At 40.9% G+C, this 20885-nt stretch overlaps 1 protein-coding gene and 2 long non-coding RNA genes across 3 annotated transcripts in view; 2 read left to right on the forward strand and 1 right to left on the reverse strand.

Moving 5' to 3' along the window:
* The window catches only part of LOC117950733, a 21610-nt gene extending 19274 nt beyond the window's left edge, over window positions 1–2336 (forward strand). Inside the window, exon 3 of the long non-coding RNA XR_004657982.1 lies at window positions 2281–2336. This is a non-coding gene — a long non-coding RNA (uncharacterized LOC117950733). The remainder of the gene's footprint in view (window positions 1–2280) is intronic.
* The window catches only part of agbl4 (ATP/GTP binding protein-like 4), a 262269-nt gene that overhangs the window by 53229 nt on the left and 188155 nt on the right, over window positions 1–20885 (forward strand). The gene's annotated exons all lie outside the window — the stretch shown is intronic.
* The window catches only part of LOC117950732, a 259475-nt gene continuing 247799 nt past the window's right edge, over window positions 9210–20885 (reverse strand). The window contains exon 6 of the long non-coding RNA XR_004657981.1: window positions 9210–9349. This is a non-coding gene — a long non-coding RNA (uncharacterized LOC117950732). The remainder of the gene's footprint in view (window positions 9350–20885) is intronic.

Below are 20885 nucleotides of genomic sequence, written 5' to 3' on the forward strand. Positions count from 1 at the left end.
GGGAGGCATTGAGGTAGTTTCTCCGGCCTATCAAGCACTGGTGGTAATTTCGTCTTTCCCCAATCGACCCAAAAAGGTCATTTCAATCTTAACACCAGAGTTTATCGAATTTTTCCAACCATTAACTTCAAAATTTAGCGTGCAGCTGCGTTTAACCTGTTAATTAACATTGCTCAGGAACGCTACTTTCAGTGGTCGGCTTCACTGTGACTACATGTGTATGCATGCATATGGCAGGTAAGTTGTCAAACTTAATAGTGTTCGTGTCCGGGTCATTTTAATACATTTACCAATTATATCAGCATTCATTTTTTTATCCAGCCCACAGACAAAGTCATTGCTGTTGTGATATTTTTTGAGCGCATTAGGGTCTTGGGCTTCACCAAATGTAGAAACCATCAAGTGTAATTTGCTGAGAAATTACTAGTGTTGCTTGTAGCAAAGCAGCACAATTTAAAAACACAATGACACCTCAGCCAAAATGTTCCTAGACTCAAATCCACTGTCTGTTGAGATTTGCAAGGCAGTAATAAATCAGGCTCATACAGCTCTTATTTAAAAAAAAAAAGTTTTTTTATTTTTTTATTTGCACCCATTTATTTTTACTGTTATTAATTAGTAAAACCAATATGATTGTGACAGAATTATGATCAGACACAATACATAAACAGAAGAAGATATAAACCTTTGCATCTAAAACCTATTTCTGTACAGTTACATATTCATTTTACCAATAACCATGACGTGTGGTAATATTGTTTAAATGTACAATGTAACAGCAATACAATATAAAGTCTTAGTTTTTCCACTAAACATGTTTGTAGAATGGTGTTGTAAATCAAAAATCTTCCTTCTATATTTCTGTCATGTGGTATGGACAGTGTGTATGTAGTGGGATTAGAGTTCTTAGTCTATTCGTGTGGTGTCTGCTAACACACGTAGCTCAGTTTTAACTGCTTACTATTGACTGAAAGTCCAATAATCCTTTTATAGTAGAGAGGAAACATTACATGGCATGCTGCTGCAGCAAGGGGTAAACTAACCAGTTGCTGAGCTTTTAAGTGGGGTTGCAATGCTAGCTGTCTTTGGAGAATTCTCAGATCAAGTTGACTATTATAAAAGCAGTCAGTGTCTGATAACGGAAAACAGAAGTAATAAAATAAAGAAAAGCAGTATTAGTCACTATTGTAATATTTTTTCATACAGGTATACAGTCAATACTAAATGTGAATGTTATTTATACAAAGACAATTTGCTGGTGAAATACGTGGTAACAAAGGATGAGGTGTCCTATTATAGGAAAATAATAGACGAAGCAGAGGCAAACATTTACAAGATGCAAAATAAGTTTTCTCTACAGAGTCTATTGTCTATTGTATTCATGTATCAAAAGACTTCAGATGACATTATCAGTGTTAACCTAATTAACAAGGAAACAAAAAGGGAGGCTGACTTTAATCAACTCAAGACAAATAACAAAGGCAGTCAAAAGACTGTGCCTGTTTAACCTAGCTCAAACTGTCATTATACTTAAAGCAGACACAAGTTAAAAGTCTGGATGCTCAGTATGAGGTACTTCTGTCCTGCTTTAACCATTAGTCAGCTACTCATGTTTGTGTTTCCTCACACGGTCTTTTATTCAAGATTTAAAATAATTGGATGAAAAGGATTGTAATGAGGAAAAGTCACATCAAATCTAAAAGACTGACATGGTGAACATGTTTCAGTTTTATTTCTTAAATGGTTACATTGATGAACAGCTATGTTATTCCATAGCAAATTTGTTTTCATAGTTTCTGTCCTCTTTTTCTGTTTCTGTGGAATTTAAAAACATGACATGACGAGTTCGATGAGGAAACATACTTATAATCAGTGTAACCAACGCGTTACATACCAACGCTAGGCCAGGACCCTTGGCATCACTTTTTAATGCTCTGAATACTCCTTTGGTGTACTTTTTCAATGTGCAGGGTATGGTTAGGTTTAGGCAACAACACTACTTAGCTTAAGTAAACGATCGTGATTCAAGTTAAAATATGTATGTTTACTTTTAGTGTCACATGGGACAATTGTGGGTAAAAACCCTGTTTTTGTTTGACCTGTCATGACCTCCTTCCTAAACAGACTTTGTCGCTTTTTATTATTATCCACCCTACACAGACTTTGTCGCTCTTTATATTATGTCATCTCAAAGCACTGCGGTTGAACAGTTGCTCTGAGCTTCTAATAGTTCCAAAGAAAGGTTTACAGTTATTTGAAAGGCTGGTACGTCTCATACAGCCTTGTGTGTCGGTATCAGACACTGAGGGCCACTGACCAAGCTGCCGTATTTGACGAGTTGGCTTTTGTGCAGTATAGTGAATTGGCTACACATTAAGCGATATGCTCTAGAAGGAGCTTTGAGCAGTGTTCATTATAAGGAAAATAGCTCCTTGCAGACATGAGTATTTAAGATACAACAAAATGATGGCCTCTTGTTTGCACATACTCTTTCCATCTTCCTCTTTTGCTTCTTTTTGTGGCTTTCAATGTTATTCACATCAACACACTATAAACACACTCTTTCACACACACACTTGCACATACGCCGCAAGCCGGCGCACTCACACACAGGCGCGCGCACACACACGCACACACACACACACACACACACACACACACACACAGACACACACACACACACACACACACACACACACACACACAAAACACACTTGCATCGCTTGTCTCTGATGTGCCAGCAGTTGTTGATAATGAGATTCCTAAAGGAATGACTGACTGACGGCTACTTTAAACACTGCAGTCCCCGTCTTCCTTTTCTGTCCTCTGAGACACGGCAGATGAAGGTAGAATGGTAAGGACAGTAAAACATATAACATCACACACAAGTACACCTAAACACACATGAGAAAATATTAAGAAATATGTGGGGGCTCTGAAAAACATCAGGGTGAGCAAGTGTTAGGTGTTTTTTTAAACATGGATTTGTTAATCTATTGAGAAAACCACTGATAAAGACTATCTCATGAAGGTTTGAACACATGAATGTCTGCATAATTATTTGGACATTCATATGCATGCCTCTGTTCACATGTGTGTACATCTGTCTGGATGTGTCTGATCTATTGTGTCAGTGACTGGGCCCCAGTGAGGAAGAGGATAATTACGTGCCTTTTGATGTCATGTCAGGTTGTCTCTCCGTAGTTATGCACGCGCTTCCTGAGGGCTCAGAGGCCCTGTAACATATACAGTACGTTGCTCATATACACAGGTTTGATGAAGTACCTGGTGCCACAGAGGACAAACAGAACTAATTTCCTGTCACTGCCTTTGGACCTCATCTCTATTCTCATTTCCTCCCTTTGCTCAGAATACAATAATGCCACTTTATGTTGCATCCAGAGAGGCCGGTTGTTCTGATTGTATTTTTGCTCACTATTTCTTTTCAAAGAGCAACACGGTGCATACATTTGTTGCAGTGGAATTTACAGATTGTTTGGAGCTGTCACTAAATAGCATATCTACTGTTAGTATGTGCATACTCAAGACAAGGACCAAAATGCATCTAATGAGAGAAAATCCATGTGATGTCAGTGCATTCATGTAATTTATCTTAAAATAGGCATTTTACCACTCTTAATCTGGCTTTAGGAACAAATGTTTAACTATGTTAAAGGGATACTCTGCCGATTTGAATCCAGCTCTGTGTCATCTTTGTGTGGGCAGTGTTTTTAGATGAACAGGGTTTGGCTTTCCTCCATGGCGTCAGTGCACGAAGATCAGCTAGATGCCACACACTGTTGATCTGCACACACTGCCTACGCTGCCATGACACAGAGCTGGGTTTAAGGCTTTGTGCATATATATATTTATATAGCATGCATCTTGTATGCTGGATTGTGTTATTTTTTAAAAGGTTTTAAGGTTTTACTTCCCAAAGCAAATTTCAATGACAAAAAAAGTAAATTTGGAATGTCTTATTTCAGAGTCAGTCAGTATTTTTAAAGTCAGTATTTCTGCTAAGATATTGTTTTTTTTTGTTTATTAGATTACAATCCATATCTGAGCTCAGTACAGGATATGTGCCATGCTGAAATTGGAGGACCACTATTCTTGTAAGTCAGATCCTTACCAATAAGGATAGTGATATTAGGCAAAGTTTTTTTGTTGACCCTTAAATAAAGTCCATACAAATCCCACATACCATTGAACTCATTGTCTAATTATGCATGCACTGAAATTGAAGAGTTGTTTGTGAGAACTTTTGCATTGTTGGCAGATGCTAAAGCTTTCTGAAAGTTCAGGCCTCATCGGACAGGGGAGTTAGGATAACAAAAGATGATTGGCTGATTGGTGCTTTCCTCAGTTTTAAGTCATATTCCCAATGCGAGGTGTGCAGTCTAAAGTAATAATCCTGTCTAAATGGAAAACATGGCTTGGTCATAATCCAGCTGCCTCTCTGTTCCATGAGTGTCTTCGTTAAACAATCTACCACGGTAATGAAGTGCTAATCTGCTCAGCTCTTTACACAAAGCATCTGCATGTCTCCTAGAGGCAGAACAGGTACACAACGGAATGCTCTTTTCTTTGTGTGCTTGGTGCTTTACAAGAGAAAATGCACTTAAAGGCACAGAGCAGGAAAGAAAGCGACTGTGATCACAAACCAAGGATAACTTTGACGACCTGTTCGAATTAGAAAGTAACCACTGTTTGACATTTGTACGGAGTGTATGCTCAGTTAAAGAACACCCTGCTGCCAATGTCTGGTGTTGTCCTATTTTTGGCCGGTGTTCACCTGTAAACCCTGACAGCATTGCCTACTTTTTAAAAGAACATTCTATCTATCAACAGCTTTTCCAATCATGTTCCGAGAGCGACACATACATTTCATATTAGGCTGCTGTGCAACGTAATCTGTGGCATTAGCGCTCTAACTATATTAATCCATTTGCACTTTCCCTGCACTTTGATTAGAGCGCATGTGAAATGTGATGGTTGTTGGCTGGTATAGGGCAGCAGTTGCCTGAGGTGGCAGCGAGAGCGGGAGGTTTCATACCCAGCCACGTCCACATTCAGATCATGATTTATTACCCCTTTACCACACACACTCACAAAGACACACTTGTGCACAGTCGCACCTTTAGCAACAAAGATATTGACACAAGCTAAACACACACACACACACGCATATGTACACACACAACATTTGGCATTTAAGAGAACACATAATATCAACACACAATAACAACTGCTGGAATAGAATATGACACCAATGAGTGCACAATGCATGAATCCATATGCTCGAAGGTGAGCTGTCATATGGCACATGGGGATTTGTGTGTACACTATAATTAATCACAATGTGAATGTGTGTATCCATGTGTGAGTGAACTTAAGTTTATAATTCAAAGTGAGATTTTAATAGATATTCCTTGCCAAGCAACCCAAACTGCCATATGTGGCTCTGCAGTTTGAAAGCACACAACAGTATATGGAGTATGCTTTATGACAGTCGAGCTCTGTAGCAGATTTAAATATTTTGCTGATGAGGAAAACAAACAGAATAGAAATAAGGAAGTTATTAAATTGTGACACTCTTCAAAGATGCTTGTCTCATATTTTTTTTAGAACTTCACATCTGAGCACAGAGTGTGTGCATTATAGACAAGCGTGTCTGTTGGCATCAGTGCCGATGAGTGTCGTGTAAGCAGTAAGTGTTCATGTGCCGATGTCACTGTGCACACTTTAATATCCTTGCAGATAAAAGCTGATAAGAAAGCAGCGAGAACGGCGGAGACAGATCAAAAATCCCATAAAGTGGAGAGCACTAGTCCATTGCAAGTGTGGCAGAGGTCACAGTCAATTTCAAAAGGAGCAAGTCTTGTATATTAGTGTCTGGAGAGATGGTAGACCCTCCTGCTCTCTATCATAAAGGGCCCATTCCAGAGCAGGGCCAGATGTGATCAACATGGACCTTTTGAAAATCCCTACTGAGCTCAACTGTCTTATTGAGGGGCTGCAAGAACAGCAGCAGCAGAACATGCAGACCATTGCCTGAGGTTTCTAACAATTATTTGCAAACTCACAGGAATCACTTTCATAAACTAACAATACAATAACTGGCATCATCCAAAATTCCACATAACATTGAACCATTGTAATAACATACAACATAACGCTTGGGGCCGTGTTCTAATGATCTAAGCACACGGAATGAAGCGCCTGGCGCAGGTGCGTTTAGGGCGTGTTCAAATCCACTTGCTAGTTTGACAGCGGGAAAAAAGGGTCCGTGCGCCGGGCGCATGGTTTAAAAGGGTTGTACTTATTGTCTTCATTAATTTATTGGTGTGTTTTGGGTATAACGTGCAATAAACCAATCAGAGTGTCATCTCCCGTTTTCTTTAAATGCCAGGCTTGTTTTTACCTTGGCGTATTGCTGTTATGATTGCACCGTAATATTTTTCTTTGTAATCTTTTGCATGTTGCTTTGCTGCTGCGCTTCCCTGTGTGAAACATTGGTGAACGGCGGCTTGCAGCTGACGTCGTTGCCGCTGAAAACGTTGCCACTGACCTAATGTTACCGATGGAGGTGCTAAACGCTAATATGCCGAAGCAGGAAGCAATATCTGTAAAATGATCAAATATTGGAGTTGTTTGGTTAAAGGATAATAGGTAATCTTAATCAAGCAAAGTCTGATGAATTCCCTATAGGTTTGGTCTTGTTAGGCAATTTTTGGGGGGTAATAATAGAGAGATAAAAAATAACAACTATTCTTTAACATATTTAAATAATTGTTCTCACAAATACCAATATAAATTCAAGACAGCTACATCATTTTCGACTCATGGTAATAATGACAACCTATGGGTAAGTCAGGTCTGACAATTTGAAAGGTAGCAATATCTGAAACACCCTAAAATAGAAAGTTGACAGCTGTCCACTCTAGCTGGTTGAACTGATGGAAATTTCTCTTACAAGACAAGTTCTTTCACAGCCACAATCGGAGTATTCCATTCTGCATTAACAGTAGGGAGGTAGGAGGACTCATTTTTGGGTGCCCACGATTCAGGAAGAAAAAGTCACGTAACAGTTTCTATTTTTAATTTTTTTTGCATAGACATGGTAAGGTTTTATTTATTTTTTTGACAAGGTAAGGTGACTGTCAGGTAAAGCATTCCCAAGGCCCAGAAAAACATCAATCTCTTCCGGTTAAACCATTATGTAAACAATTTACTACTTACCAATCAGAAGGTAGCTCAAGGAATGAGAAGCAGAAGGGGTGGGTGTGGTGACGGTGTATATTGCAGTCTGACAGATCTTCTTGTGGGCGATGCATTAGTCATGGTTCATCATGGATTGGCAGCCAAGATTTGCTCTTGGCTCCAGCTCCAGCTTATCCACCTTATGTGCTTTGGTAATACTTTAGAATAATTACATGGAGTTGACAGAGCTCATATTTCTTTAGGTTGTCTTTGTGAATTGGTATGCCTTTTGGTGCATGCATGGTGATGCTCTCATCCTATTGTGACTGAAATGTGACTGGAAATAGAAGTCGTCATTTGCACATATTTTATGGCCAAATTATTTGGTGGTTTATTCACTTTAGGTTGGGGTGGTTATTTTTGAGAGGCTTGTAACTGGCTAATGGAAGTTTAAAGATTTTCATTGTTGGCTGATGTCAAGCTTAGCAACCAATTAGATTTACAACTGACTTGGCTTGTCACTAGAATTCTTCGTTTGGTAACTTACTGGATTGACAATTGGATCTCTCTTTCTTAGTTCTGCCTCCCTCTGAAACCTTAGAGCCTTTTGTCCACTTAAACCTCACCCGCAGTAAACAGACTCTGGAGAGTCACCTCTGAAGCTGAGAGGCTACTTGACACTTGTGGGAGCAGGTGGTTGACATTGTGACGACCGCAAACCTAAATCCAAAGTTACCCTAGCCCATTGTAGTGAGACTGCTATCTAGTTGTCAGTCAGTGCTGTGGTGCTGGCCGGCTAGCAGTCAGTTGTAATTGATGTGAGTGGAGTTGACATCCTGGGCAGAGCGCTTCAGGTTGGTCTCCGACTGGGACCGAGCAGCCCATCATTGCCAGTTATTAAGCCGCTTGTGCTCCGCTGCACTCACTCAGAGGTAAACAGCCTGTCTCTGGGTGTTTACATATGATTGTGTGTATGTGAGGGTGTGGGGGTGTGGGACAGTGGCGTGGTCGACATGCACTGTGTGTGTATGTGTGTCAACAGGACAGGAAGGAGCCAGAGCCCCAGGCCCGCATAGTTTCTTAAAGCAAAACAACTAAACCAACCGAGTTCAGACCAGACCCCAGGGGAATCAGCTGTGCTAACGTTTTTTCCCCCCGGTTTTGATTAATCAATAGTTTGTATCTTCAACATGTCTGCTTTTTATCTTTGTGATACTTGACTGACAGTTGGCTCTTGTCAAGTTGTAAGTGGTACTGCCGGAAGCTGCTTCAGACTTAATGCTTGATTGGTTCCTTCTACAGTTTTTGTTTCTACTTTTCTGGCTGGCTTGTTGGCCAGTTGGTCCACGGGTTAGCTGACTCGATATTGTTGGCTTTCCTGCTATACACTGCTTTGTTAATGTCCTGATAAAGCTATCTGTGTTCTGCAATTTGCTGGGATATCTTCCTTCTGCTGAGCCTGTATTACTGCTGCTGATGCTGCTACTGCAATTTAACTGTTTTTTATTTCACAGCATTCACTCAGAGGAAAAACTATTTACATCTTAGTGTACTTTAAATAAAATCAAGCTCAATTTGGAAAAAAAGTAACAATCCTCACAGGGTATTTTCAATTTAAATAGAAAACTATTTCTTATAGAAAGTATTTCATATAGTCTGGTGAATATCCCTGATTCAACAAGCAATCCAGATCAATCAAATCTAGATACATTTTGGATATAGTTTGCTTTCAGTCTGCCAGTAAACATTAAAACCACTTTCTGCATTGATCCCACACACTTTCTGTTTTGCAACCACAGTGGCTTGCATGTGCAAATAGCCTTAGCGCCGATTAGATTTTTAAAGGTTGGGCTGCCAATAGAGTTGGCGACCAAAACCCAGTGCCAATATGGAGACCAGTATCTACCAGACTGGATAGCAACACGGATTTTGTTGCCTCAGTTTGGTGCCACTTAAATGCCTGCGCGGCTCTCTGGTGCTCTGAATCCGACGTTAGAAGCAACATGGTGCTATTTAACACTACACAGCAGGTAACGTTAGCCTACCGTTAGGTAGTATTTGGCTTAAACATGGTTTAAATGCTGAAAGCTAAATGGTGAAAAGCGTGGCTGTATTTCACTGAAAAAGGATTCCAACACCGGGACGTCTCATAGTCTGCAGCTAAAGACACAGAGTAGACTAGCTGCACCATGGCCACTGCTACTGGAGAAACAACACAGATGGGACTTAATTGTGCATTCAGTTGCAATTCATAAACCCGTGGTGCATTCAAAGTTGTAAAATACCCTTTTGCCATCTAGTGGTTCTCAGTTTTTCCCACAGATTAAAAAGCAATTTGTTGTCATATGCTCATTTGCATATGTGTGATGTCATTTCGCAATAATTTGGATCACGCTTAGTGATTGTGTTAGCAAGGTAGATAGAAAAAAAATAGAAATCTTTAGCCTAATAATCACAAATTCAAAACAGGAATTTATTTTACCTTAAAAAAAGAAATTCTAAAAAGAATAATAAAGAAAGATTTCTCGAAGAAGGCTGGCCTGCTCAGGTCCAGGCCATCTCAACTGCGTCTTTCTCCTGTTGCGTGCCGTTGTCTCTCCTCTTGACACTGGCCCCTGCACCCTGTTCCTTCGCTCCTTTCTACCTGCCAACGCACACATGGAGGGCATGGGCTGCTCCTCTGCTCCTCACAAAACAGATTCAGAGAGAAATGACGCCCACAGAAGAAAAATACCTCACATGCTCGCTGGACAATACTGCCGATATTACTGACTACAGAAAGTCACTGACTTTTCTACAGAAAGTTGCCTGACTTGTCATTAGTTGCTTTTGTGGGGGAAAAAAGTTGCTTAGAGGCTCTGAAAAGTCACTAGATCTAGCCACAAAGTTGCTTATTTGGCGACACTGTTTTCATGGAGACAGACGCTGTGTGCACAGAGGGGAGGGGCTGTGGACTGTATGTGTGTGTGTAGAGTAACAGAGAGACAAAGGAGAGCAAGGAAAGGAAATGCAGCTGAGAGAATGCGTGTTTAAATAGGGTTAAAAATAATAATAATACTAGTAATAATAACGAAACGCAATGTGTGGCGGCCTTTGTTGATTGTGTGGCGTACCGCTACAAATTAGTATGTGTGGGAAACACTGGGTTCTTCTTTTTGACATTTTACAATTGACTGGTGAGATAAGTTAATATGAAAAAGATTATGATAAAAAGAAACCAAGGAAAGAAAGTTGTACACAATCTAACTAGCTATCCTTTTTTCAACTCTTTCTCATCTCACACTTCAGTGCAAGAGTTGCCTTTCCTTATCTGAAGTTGAAACTCTTGATTGAAATAGAGTTCAAAAGTGTCTCTCCAAAGCAACACGTCTGTGTGTGAACGCTGCCATAAATAGCTGGAGTTATCGCTCGTTATTAAGTACTGCAAAGAATTTCTCTTTATTTTTATTACTTAACAAACCATTGCTCCCGTTCAAAACTGCCAAAAAAAAGCTGTTGTTAGATGGTAAGTTAGTCGTGTCTCCTGAAAAAAGAAAGAAAATCTGAATGAGGGCCTACTGATGCATACAAAACTGCGTTTCTTTTTTTTTTAACTTACATCAAATTAAATCAATTAGATATTTAAACAAATATTAGTGTAAGGGGAAGTATTTAAAATGGCATACTGGAAGATAAAAATGTATTGCAATGTATTATGTCTAAATTGTTCATTTTGCCGTATTGATTTACGTAGGAAGGGGCATGGTAGAAATTTGCACCCTGACCAGCTGCAAGAATGCTGTCCATTTGTTTTAAAATATTTCATTCCCTCCTAGGCCCAATGTAACACACTGAACTGTCCATGGTCCTGAAACTCTGTCATTGCTCAATAACAAGGAATTCCCAGCACTCTCCACACCCACGGCAGATCACAATCTGCACCTTATGAATATTAACACAGGTTTTGCCATACAGTAGGGAAGCCCAGCAATCCTTGATGAATATTGATAAAGGGTCCCATATGAGCCTCTGAAAGCCGCACATTGGTTCGGTGCCCTATGTTCAAAACCAAACCCTATGTCAGTGCGCTACAGGAGTGTTGCACAGCGAGGCTCATTTCATGAGGTTTATAACAGCTGGTGGGAAAAACACTTAATGCATGCTGACTCTCTACAGTAGATTAGGTGGTTTTAATATTCAGGTCCGGGCCTGGCCTGAGTGTGGCCTTTGAACTGTCCAAGGTGCTGAAATGCAAGCCCAAGCTTGTCTTCCATGGGGACAGTGAGCACTACCTGACAAATGTTGCAATGGTCTTTTCCATTGTAAATCACAGCACAGTCAGTGAATATTAATGCTGGCACCTCCTTTAGCTTGAGGAAATATCCATGCTTTTTTCCAATGCTCTAAGGCACCCCAAAGAGTCAGTGAGTAATCTGATCTGCTCCTAACACCTGTCCACATGGCTCCTCTATTTATGTGGTGAGATTAGAGTATAGCCCTGTGTTGTTCAGCCGTAATCTACATCAAATAAGCCCATGGAATTTGCCATAAGTTTTACAAGTAGAAGGTAGAAGTAGTATAGACCAAAAATAGCACTGTACACGTACACACTCCCACAATTACACAAACAGTGCATGTGGTGCTGACAGATCCAGTGGCTCATCTAGGCCTGGTGGAGTGTGAAGAGCCACCTCTCTCTCAGAGACGCAGGCTGCTGTGGTCTGGGTCTTGGCTCTGGATCCCAGACGCTGCTCCAAATCCTGTCAGTCAGCCTCTGCTGTCCTCCATGGTTGAGAGAGGCAGGACAGCAGAGCAGATTTCTCTGTGTTTTTCTACACCGGCGAAGGCAGCGCCTGCCAACACACATCAGCACAGGCGCACCTGAAGGCAATTGACTCCCTTTTCATTACTGCAAGCCGAACAGATTTTTTTGGGAAAGGATATGTTTTGTGTGTGTGTGGCGTGTTTGCACATTGGAGAATAGGCTGTTATCAAAGAAGACAAATTTAGATAGATGATCTAATGCAAAATGATGATGCAAAAATGTTTTATAAACCAGATGGATGTTACAGTAGCTCATATTCTGAGGCGCAATCATACTATCAATAAGCCTATACATTAAATCACTACATTTTAGACCAGATACTAAACAGAATGATTTGTTGTGTGAGCAGTCAGGGTTTCTCCTCATGCCTAATTATTTTGTATCTCCATAGGAGGTACAGAGATAACATTCCTGTCTATTTCTGGCAGTCGATACCCTTCGTTTTGTCACTTGTTTTGTCTGTGTGACTCTCGTCTCTCCATCTCTCTCCCACACTTTCTCCTTTACTGCTGTGAGTAGCCCAACACTCTAAGGAAATCAACTTCTCTGTCAGAGTTTAGATAAATATAAAAACTACATGGCGACTCAACAAAAGGAGAGACTCCTTGTAATGATACCTCTGTGGTTTTTTTCTCCCGCTCTCATTCTTACTCTCTCTCTCTATCGCTTTTCTGCTCACTGTCCTCCATTCGATCCATAATTGGAAATTTCCTCTGCTTAGCCCTGTCGGAGTGAGGGACAATGCAGCATCCATGTTCTGTGGAGCATGGTCGAGAGAAATAGAGCATTGTCTCATGTAGGCGAGGCTAGCATGGTCTGGGGACTTATCTAAATTGAATATCTGTCCTGTTTTTTAGGCTTATAATGAGAATGACATAGAGAGCATGGGGGTCTTTCGCACCACTGGCAGCCCTCCTGTCTTTGAAAAGTTGACAGATAACATGGAATAGCATACATGAAAGCACATGCTCTGTGGGAAAACTCACACCCAACAGCGTATTATTACAGTACAGAAAACAACATTCACAGCCAATTACAGGAGAAGAAGTTCAAGCTACTTTTATGAAAGTGGGTTTTTTGAATAATGCGGTTGGGCAATAGAAGTAGAAATAGGCGACTCCAATACATTACATCCATCTTGGATTGGTGACCTTTAGTATAAATTCTGGAAATTCTGTTGTACAATCCTGACACTTCTTTTATAACAGAACTGATTATGTGTACCATTTCACTGTTATTCAGGACAAGCATTCTTTTCCTGGCATCAAACGTTGCCGTATTTTCCTCAATTGTTGTTTAATGTGTAATCCAGTAATGGCTTGTTGTAATTGTGGTGTTTTTTATTGTCCATCCATCTCTAGGTTCCAATACCTCACTATAGACACAATGACACTGCAGTTCTAATAGCACCTTCTTGATCTTGTTTTGGCTGGCTGCTTTGTACTCCAGCCGGTAAGATAGCACTGCTAAGATCGTTATTAAATGGGCTCATTCCTTTAACCTTGGCTTCTGATAATGCCATCTTTTAGAGGAAATTAAAGTTGGTTGTGAATGCAATTGAGATATGAAAAGAATGGCCCCGACTAGCAGGTAGAGTGTGTCTGTTACTGCATCAGCCTTATTTTCTGTCACAGTGATAAAACCCACTGTGGTCATTTGTTTTCTATGTCCATATTGTATCACAGCACCACCCAGGATGAATAAAGTTCCATGTGAAATTTTATTCCGTCTCAAAGTATGCCTTGTGGGCACGGCTATTACCCTGCCGCGCTTTGGGGGGGGAAAGGGGTTGTTTGAGCTGCAATGAAAATATCGATGTAAAGAAAACATGTCAGTCCAGAACAAGGGGCTGTGTATAATGAGCAGGCAGATGGGCTTAAGGAGAATACTAAGCAAGGGTGATGACAGACAGGCACAGACCCTGCCACTCAGGAGACCAGGGGAGAGGCCAGGGCAGGTTCTGTCACTGTCAATGCCCTCTCCCTCCCTCCCTCCCTCCCTCCCTCCCTCTCTCTCTCTCTCTCTCTCTCTCTCTCTCTCTCTCTCTCTCTCTCTCTCTGGGTCTCTCTCTCTCTCTCTCTCTCTCTCTCTCTCTCTCTCTCTGGGTCTGTCTTTCTTTCTCTCACGTTTGTCTCTTCCTCTTTCAACATCACTCTCACACTAACATCCTCTCTTGTTATTTTTGTTTTAAACAACTGAAGGATTCCCTTTTATGAAATGATGTAAACAGAGCCACTGTTTCTCTCAGGTTCCATCCAACTTTCATTCTCATATTAAATAATAAAATGTTAGGTGCATCATGGATTCCACAAGCATCCTTTCTCTTTTTAAACATTTAGGAGATTGTTTTCATTTATTTCCCTCCCAACCAACACTCCGTTCATCTTCCTCCTCCACAAAACGAGAACTAGTGGAAGATAAATGCACAGAGTGCGTTCACATGACTTCTTGCTAATGAGGTTGCTAATTAACACTAGCTGGAGTAGAGAAGGTGAGAAGCCCCAGCTAGGAATAGATGTGCAAGATCTTGCAAGTTTCTCTTTCTCTTTTGCAGTGCTACAGTACACTCCTATGTGCAAGCTTGCTGTGGATGATATCTGTTTTAATTTGTCCGGATGGTGGAAGCTGAAATGATTACATTTCTTTAAGGAACAACTTCAAAACATGTTATGCAGCTTACACACACAATGAAAGAGTCAAACCAACCTTGTTCTTCTGCAGTTGTCTGTGCGTCAGTCTGGTGGTAGGAGAATAGGAAACCACCAGCTCTTACTGTATATCTCTGATGGTAGACTAATAGGATGGAGCAGAGTGAAGCAGAGCAGAGCTATATTTAGGATACTTTGGTTCCGGTGACCGTGGCCCTTAGATCCACTACATTCCCTCAGAGCATTCACTTTTGTTCAGCCTCCGGAGGTACAAGGGCTCACTGTTACCCTTCAGCGAGATATTAAACTGATGGATACCACATTTCAATGAGAAACAGACACTCTTATTCCAACATTTATTGGCTGAAACGCAGTAACAGAGCAGGGAGATTTTGTACGCTCCTGTATACTTTATTATTCTCGTGGCTTGACTGTGCTTATTTTATGTTGCTGTCTGTCATTAATTAAATATTTTCTGTCAACTCCATTGCCCTGTTGAATAATTCCTCCCGTTTAACCTTTTTTATTCATTCCTGCCCCTTTTGTTTGAAGATGTGAATTTCCTGTTATATTTATATTTATGGTATTTTCTGTGTGGGTGTGAGGTCTTTTTGACATGGGGAGAATAGGTGAAAATGTATAGCAGAAGAATATATGCAAGTACTGTATGTGTTCTTAAATGAGTGTGTGTGTTTCTTCTCTGAGGTTTTGTCCTTCCTTCTGACTTCTAGTGTCTGCCAACCAGCCCACTGCAAGGTCATCAGTGGAATTGGAAAATGCACTTTGCAGAGTCAAACAGATGCAGGGTACAGATAGCACATTGTTTATCTAATCTTGTATCAGCGTTGTAACGAAGTACAAACAAAGTCCTCTCACAATCAGATGAGAGCTCAGAAGCTTTTTACACTGTCAAGGACTTGATATATCTGCCCTAGAAGTTGTTTACGGCGTTGGGTTTTGGCAATTGCAAGTGCAAGTGCTCACGGTAATACTAGCTTCCATTCTAGAAAGTTACTTGGGACATACAGAACCTAAAACATATTTTCTCTTTTAAATATAGATCTCCTCTCTCTACTTTCCTCTCTTGTTAAGCAAATGAGTTCTTCAGAAATTAACTGCGATTTCCACTGCTTGCCGAGGCCCCTGAGTGATTGTGTGCTAGGCCTGAGCTGCAGCACAGGCCCCACCGCGCTGCAGTCTGAATAATGATGGCAGCACATTGACTGAGGTCTTAAATTAAGGGTACTTATCTTAATTGAACATCTGAAATAATGTTTTATTTACAACAAAGGGAAGGTGCTGGAGAAATGAAGCGATTGGCTCTGCACGAGTGCTGACTGACTCACTTGCTCTCCGCTGCGGTTGGTTAAGCTCCAGTTGCTGCAGTATATACTTTTCTGATGTGAAGTGCATTATATCATTATGACTGTGGTTCAAAGGTCATACCTTACCATTACACATCATAGGTTGGGCAAAATCGATCTAGTTTGTCTTTTTGGTTTGATATTTTCAGTGCGCACATTTTATATTCAAATATACTTTTTATTCAGGGTCACAATCTTTAAGAGCTAACATATTTTGATTCATCTCACTTTGGCCAAAACACAGATTCTCAAGGCACTAAGGTGACAAAATGTTTGTGTATTGCAGTGGAGTATATGTACAATAGGCTTTTAGTCAAACATTCAATTTCTAGACCTTTAATCAGTACATAAATGTGTTTGAGGTAGCTTTTAAAGTACCAGCCTTAATAATGTGGACTGTTTGTCAGGCCTGATGTGAGATGGCAGTGCAATGCATGATAAGCTCAGATCACCACAGTAAATGTAAATGAACTGCAGTTATATAGCGCTTTTCTAGTCCTAACAACTACTCAAAGCTTTTACATAGTAAAGGAACCATTCACAGGAACCATTCACACACATCACATTCATACGCTCCGGCCGAGGCTGCCATTCAAGGTGCCACCTGCTTCTCAGATAAACATTCACACTCCAATGGCGCAGCATTGAGAGCAATTCAAGGTTCAGTGTCTTGCTTAAGGACACTTTGACATAGGACTGCAGTGCTGTGGAACCACCAACCTTCCGATTAGTAGAAGACCCCTTTACCACCTGAGCCACAACCGCCCTATTATGGAGATCATAATGAGAAATGTGTGTGTCCAAAGAACGAAAGTACAGTATCTCTCAGAAACTGGATTGCAACAATTAGGTTTTTTCCAAAGCATTAATCAGTCATATTGTTACAGCAATTGTGGTGATTGGCTCCCCATCAGAGTGATTATACAAATCCATCCAACCAAATGTCACATCCAGCCTCCAGGCACACCTTTCCTGCTCTCCCAAAGGCAATGTGGCTGCCTGTGATTGAGATATGAGCTGATATTTGACTGAGCACTAGCATCCCTCTTCTGATCACTTTGATGATTATATGAAATTACTAGTTCTGAGGAAGAATGGCTGAAGATAGCATTTAGCCTGCAGGAGTGAAGGAGAGGCAGGCTGGGAGAATTGATTAAGTTTTTCAGCAATTACACTTTATTCTTTGTGCAAAACATAGACCGTATTGGATTTAACAATCATGTCTAGGTATGGTGGTGGATTTGAACAAGACTATTGATAACGTATGTAGTAGCAATTTTCTGGTGACATTAATGGTGTGGATGAAATGATATGACCATATGGGACTCTTTGTGAAAGCTTGAATTGAGTGAAAAAGAGACTGCTCCATGGCAGCACAGAGCACTTAAAGGTGCATGTGGTCGGGGTGACAAATACCACTTTCATTATTCACAAGGAAAAATGCATCTCTACAAAGTGCAAACAAAACTATTTTGGTTTCAGTTAACCTTTTGTTGTTTGTGTGCATGTATATGCGACATATCAAATGTGTACTGTGTGTGTGTATGGTGTATGTTGTCAGCAAATTCACTACAAATACCAATTTTGTGGATGTTCTATGTGTATATTTGCGTGTTTGAATGTGCGTGTGTGTACTTGAATGTGTTTGAAGGTGTGTTTCTGTGGCTCTCCAGTAATGTGTGCCATCTGCTACCTCTGCAGGTGACGCCACCCAGGGCTGATGTTGTTGATGCATCATCACACCCTGCTCCATCACCTGTCCCACGCTATTACCAAACAACACATTGACTAATGAACCTATTGGAAACACCTTCTCATGTTTGTGTGTGTGTGTGTGTGTGCGTGTGTGTGTGTGTGTGTGTGTGAGCGTGCGCGGGTGCGTGCGCATGTGCATGTGTGTGTGCATGCGTGTGCACGTGCGTCCAAGTAGGCAGTATGTTTGAAGGGCTCATTCATCATTACCTTTTCATTATTTATTGTTCATACCAACCACAGGTTATGACCTCCAAATGTCACCAGCGTTGCTTTATCAGCACTATTCTTCTCTCCATCGCCTGTCGTTGTCTACATCAAACAGAACAATTAGAAGTGCTTCTAGCCAATGTTCTATTTAACTCCCGGACTATGTGAAGGCTAATCTTCCACAGGGAGTGATCATACATAATGGATGGCTTTCCTGTCGCTACCATTTAGCCTTGAGAGTCCACGTTCCATATCTGACTTGAAGATCAGTGGCGGACTGTGTCTGTGTGCTGTCAGTCAAAACGGTGGCCTTCCTGGCCTGGCTGTGCCCTATCTGTGCTTATCTGACCAAACGGTTATTAGGGGGATTATTAAGTCCCCCTGAGACTTCCGCCTTCTCCCAAAATATGGCCTCACTCCTTCTTTCCTCGCACTCCAAATCCACCTTACCTTCTGCTCCCCAAATGAAGTTCTCCACCCCATCCCATTCTGTTTATGTTTAATGTCCTCTTCTTTCTTTTTTTCACTATTTCATGTTCATCCTTCCCTTGATATCTCTCCTCTCCTCATACTGAGATTATCCCTTCACACATTCCGACAGCTCAGACAATGCCTGGCTCAAGGGCACCTTTACACCATTTGTTGGAGGAGAGAGCAGTGTTTTTCACTCCCTCTCGTAGGCAGTTTTTCGCAGCCTGTCGCAACGTTTGCACCGGTGACCTCCCAGTATCGCGTCCCTGGCCGTGTATGCGCATGTCATTAAAAGCAATTCTTAAAAAGTCTGAGGGGCGATTTTGGCCTCAGTAAGATTTAAATTCCAACCTCGGGGCCATTTTTCAGACACTAGGAGCTCTAGAGTGCTTAACACCAGGAAGTTAGTTCCAAAGCACTTTTTCTAATTAACCTCGTCCAGCGTTAATGTTGCAGAGATGCACACTTTTAGTGGTTGTGTGGGAAGAGGAGTTGGTTTGTGTGTGTGGCACCCAAGTAAGAGGAGAAAAAATGCTTCTGTCAGGATGAAAAGGCTGAAATGCAGCTTTAACCATGATACATTCTCTCTCCTCATACATCGTTCAGATTGGAAGAAGTGTGCTCCATGCGCTGCCGGGTCAGGGCGATTTGTTCCGATGTCACAATATGCGCCGAGACTTGGATCTCTTGAGTTAAAGGTTCCTCCATTTTTACTTCCATACCTGTCTGACTGATGGCATTGTTTAAATTGTCCTTTCAGGGCATACACGTGTGTGTTTTTAAGGCCGATATGTAATATAAACATATCAGAATTTATTTCCCTTTTTTATGTGTAATGTAGTTCCGGTAGTGTCTTGCTTTGACAAAGTAAGTAATTCAGAATCTATGTATGTTTTTATTTTACATATTAATAAAACATACAAAAATACAGGTGATATTCAAATTAAATCAAATCATAACAAGAGGACCAAGTTACTGTAAACAGCAGTGAGCAGTGTTGTCTGCCAGCAGGAGACAATAGTAAAAAAGAATTGTGGGTACATGAATGTAATTCTTTTTGGTGAAATTCCACAAACCCCCAAATTAGCTTTAATTACACATCACATGAATACAGTTGAATTAATTGCAGTTGCATTTGTTGAGTGGCTTAAGTTTAACTGCACGTTTAAGGAACGATAAACTGATGTAATCACAACATCATAAATCTATTGTGCTCTCCTATTCTAATCATTATTCATATCAACTACTACTATAACTACTTCATAAAATACCACTAAATATTGTGTGGTTGTTGGCATCACATGTTAAGCAAGGCTGAAGACTCTGTACCTGTTGTAATGTTGTAATGGCTCCAGTGGATCATCAACAGCCTTTATGTAAACTTTCTGTTCTGCTCATACCTCAGTCCTGAGGAGCTATTTCTTGATCTTGGCTTAAAATACTCTTTCAACATCTTGAAATCTAATTATTGGTGTAGCTCCAAGCATAATCTCACAACCTGGAGCTATTCACAAATAACTACAGTAACAATAATATGATCAGATCAAGGAAGAGGGTACAAAGGTACAGATAAAGGACAAGCAATGTTGTTTTCCATTCTATCCACCTACCTGCTGCGCCCCCAGCCACTTTACATAATGTTGATTTCTACGGTCCAAATACACTGCTATGATACATTTCTCAGGGCTTTGTTTTGTCTTTGATAGATAGCATACAAAGAAAGAAACTTGTGTTTTATTTTTGTAATTTTCTTTTTCCTGTTATTTTTAACTATTTTTCCTCAAACTGGACTTTTAATGACTAGTCTGCTACTGTAAGTCATAGTTAACCTACTTCATACCTGCGGGTGCTGGCATGGGTTCCTGACAGCTTTAATGCTGGCCCACTGCCTCACATCATCAGGACTTCCTACACCCCCTCAATGTAAATTATGTTATCGAGCAAAGAAATCTCCCAATGATTAATGGAAGATATGTGCTTTACTAAGGGTGGAGGGTGAGGAGCAGAGGGAGGGATTGATGGAGAAATGGGAGAAAAGATATAATTATTACTGATAAGTATCGATCCCCCATCTCTGCCCCTCTGTTTGCCCTCCTCGCCCTCCCCGCCCTTCCTTGCCTATTGAGTTACTGGTCTGCAGTGCCTAAGTAATTTGTAATGGGCATTCACTGTGGCAGTGCAGAAATCCTATTTTGTGATGGCGAGTTAATGTGATCAGGAGCATTTTAAGCTGTTTTTTTGGTGCTCTGAAATTACATCTGTTCCTCAGAGGGCTCTCTCTTTCTTTGTCTCTCTCACTTTCTCTCCGTCTCTCTCTCAGTGATCTGATTAGATGGGCAAACTGCACCGGCTGTTTGGGCTTCCTTCCTGTATGACACCCACACACACCCCCACACCCACATACAGACACACACACACAAACACACACACACA

This window comes from Etheostoma cragini, chromosome 9 (genome assembly GCF_013103735.1).
Source record: "Etheostoma cragini isolate CJK2018 chromosome 9, CSU_Ecrag_1.0, whole genome shotgun sequence".
Lineage (NCBI taxonomy): Eukaryota > Metazoa > Chordata > Actinopteri > Perciformes > Percidae > Etheostoma > Etheostoma cragini.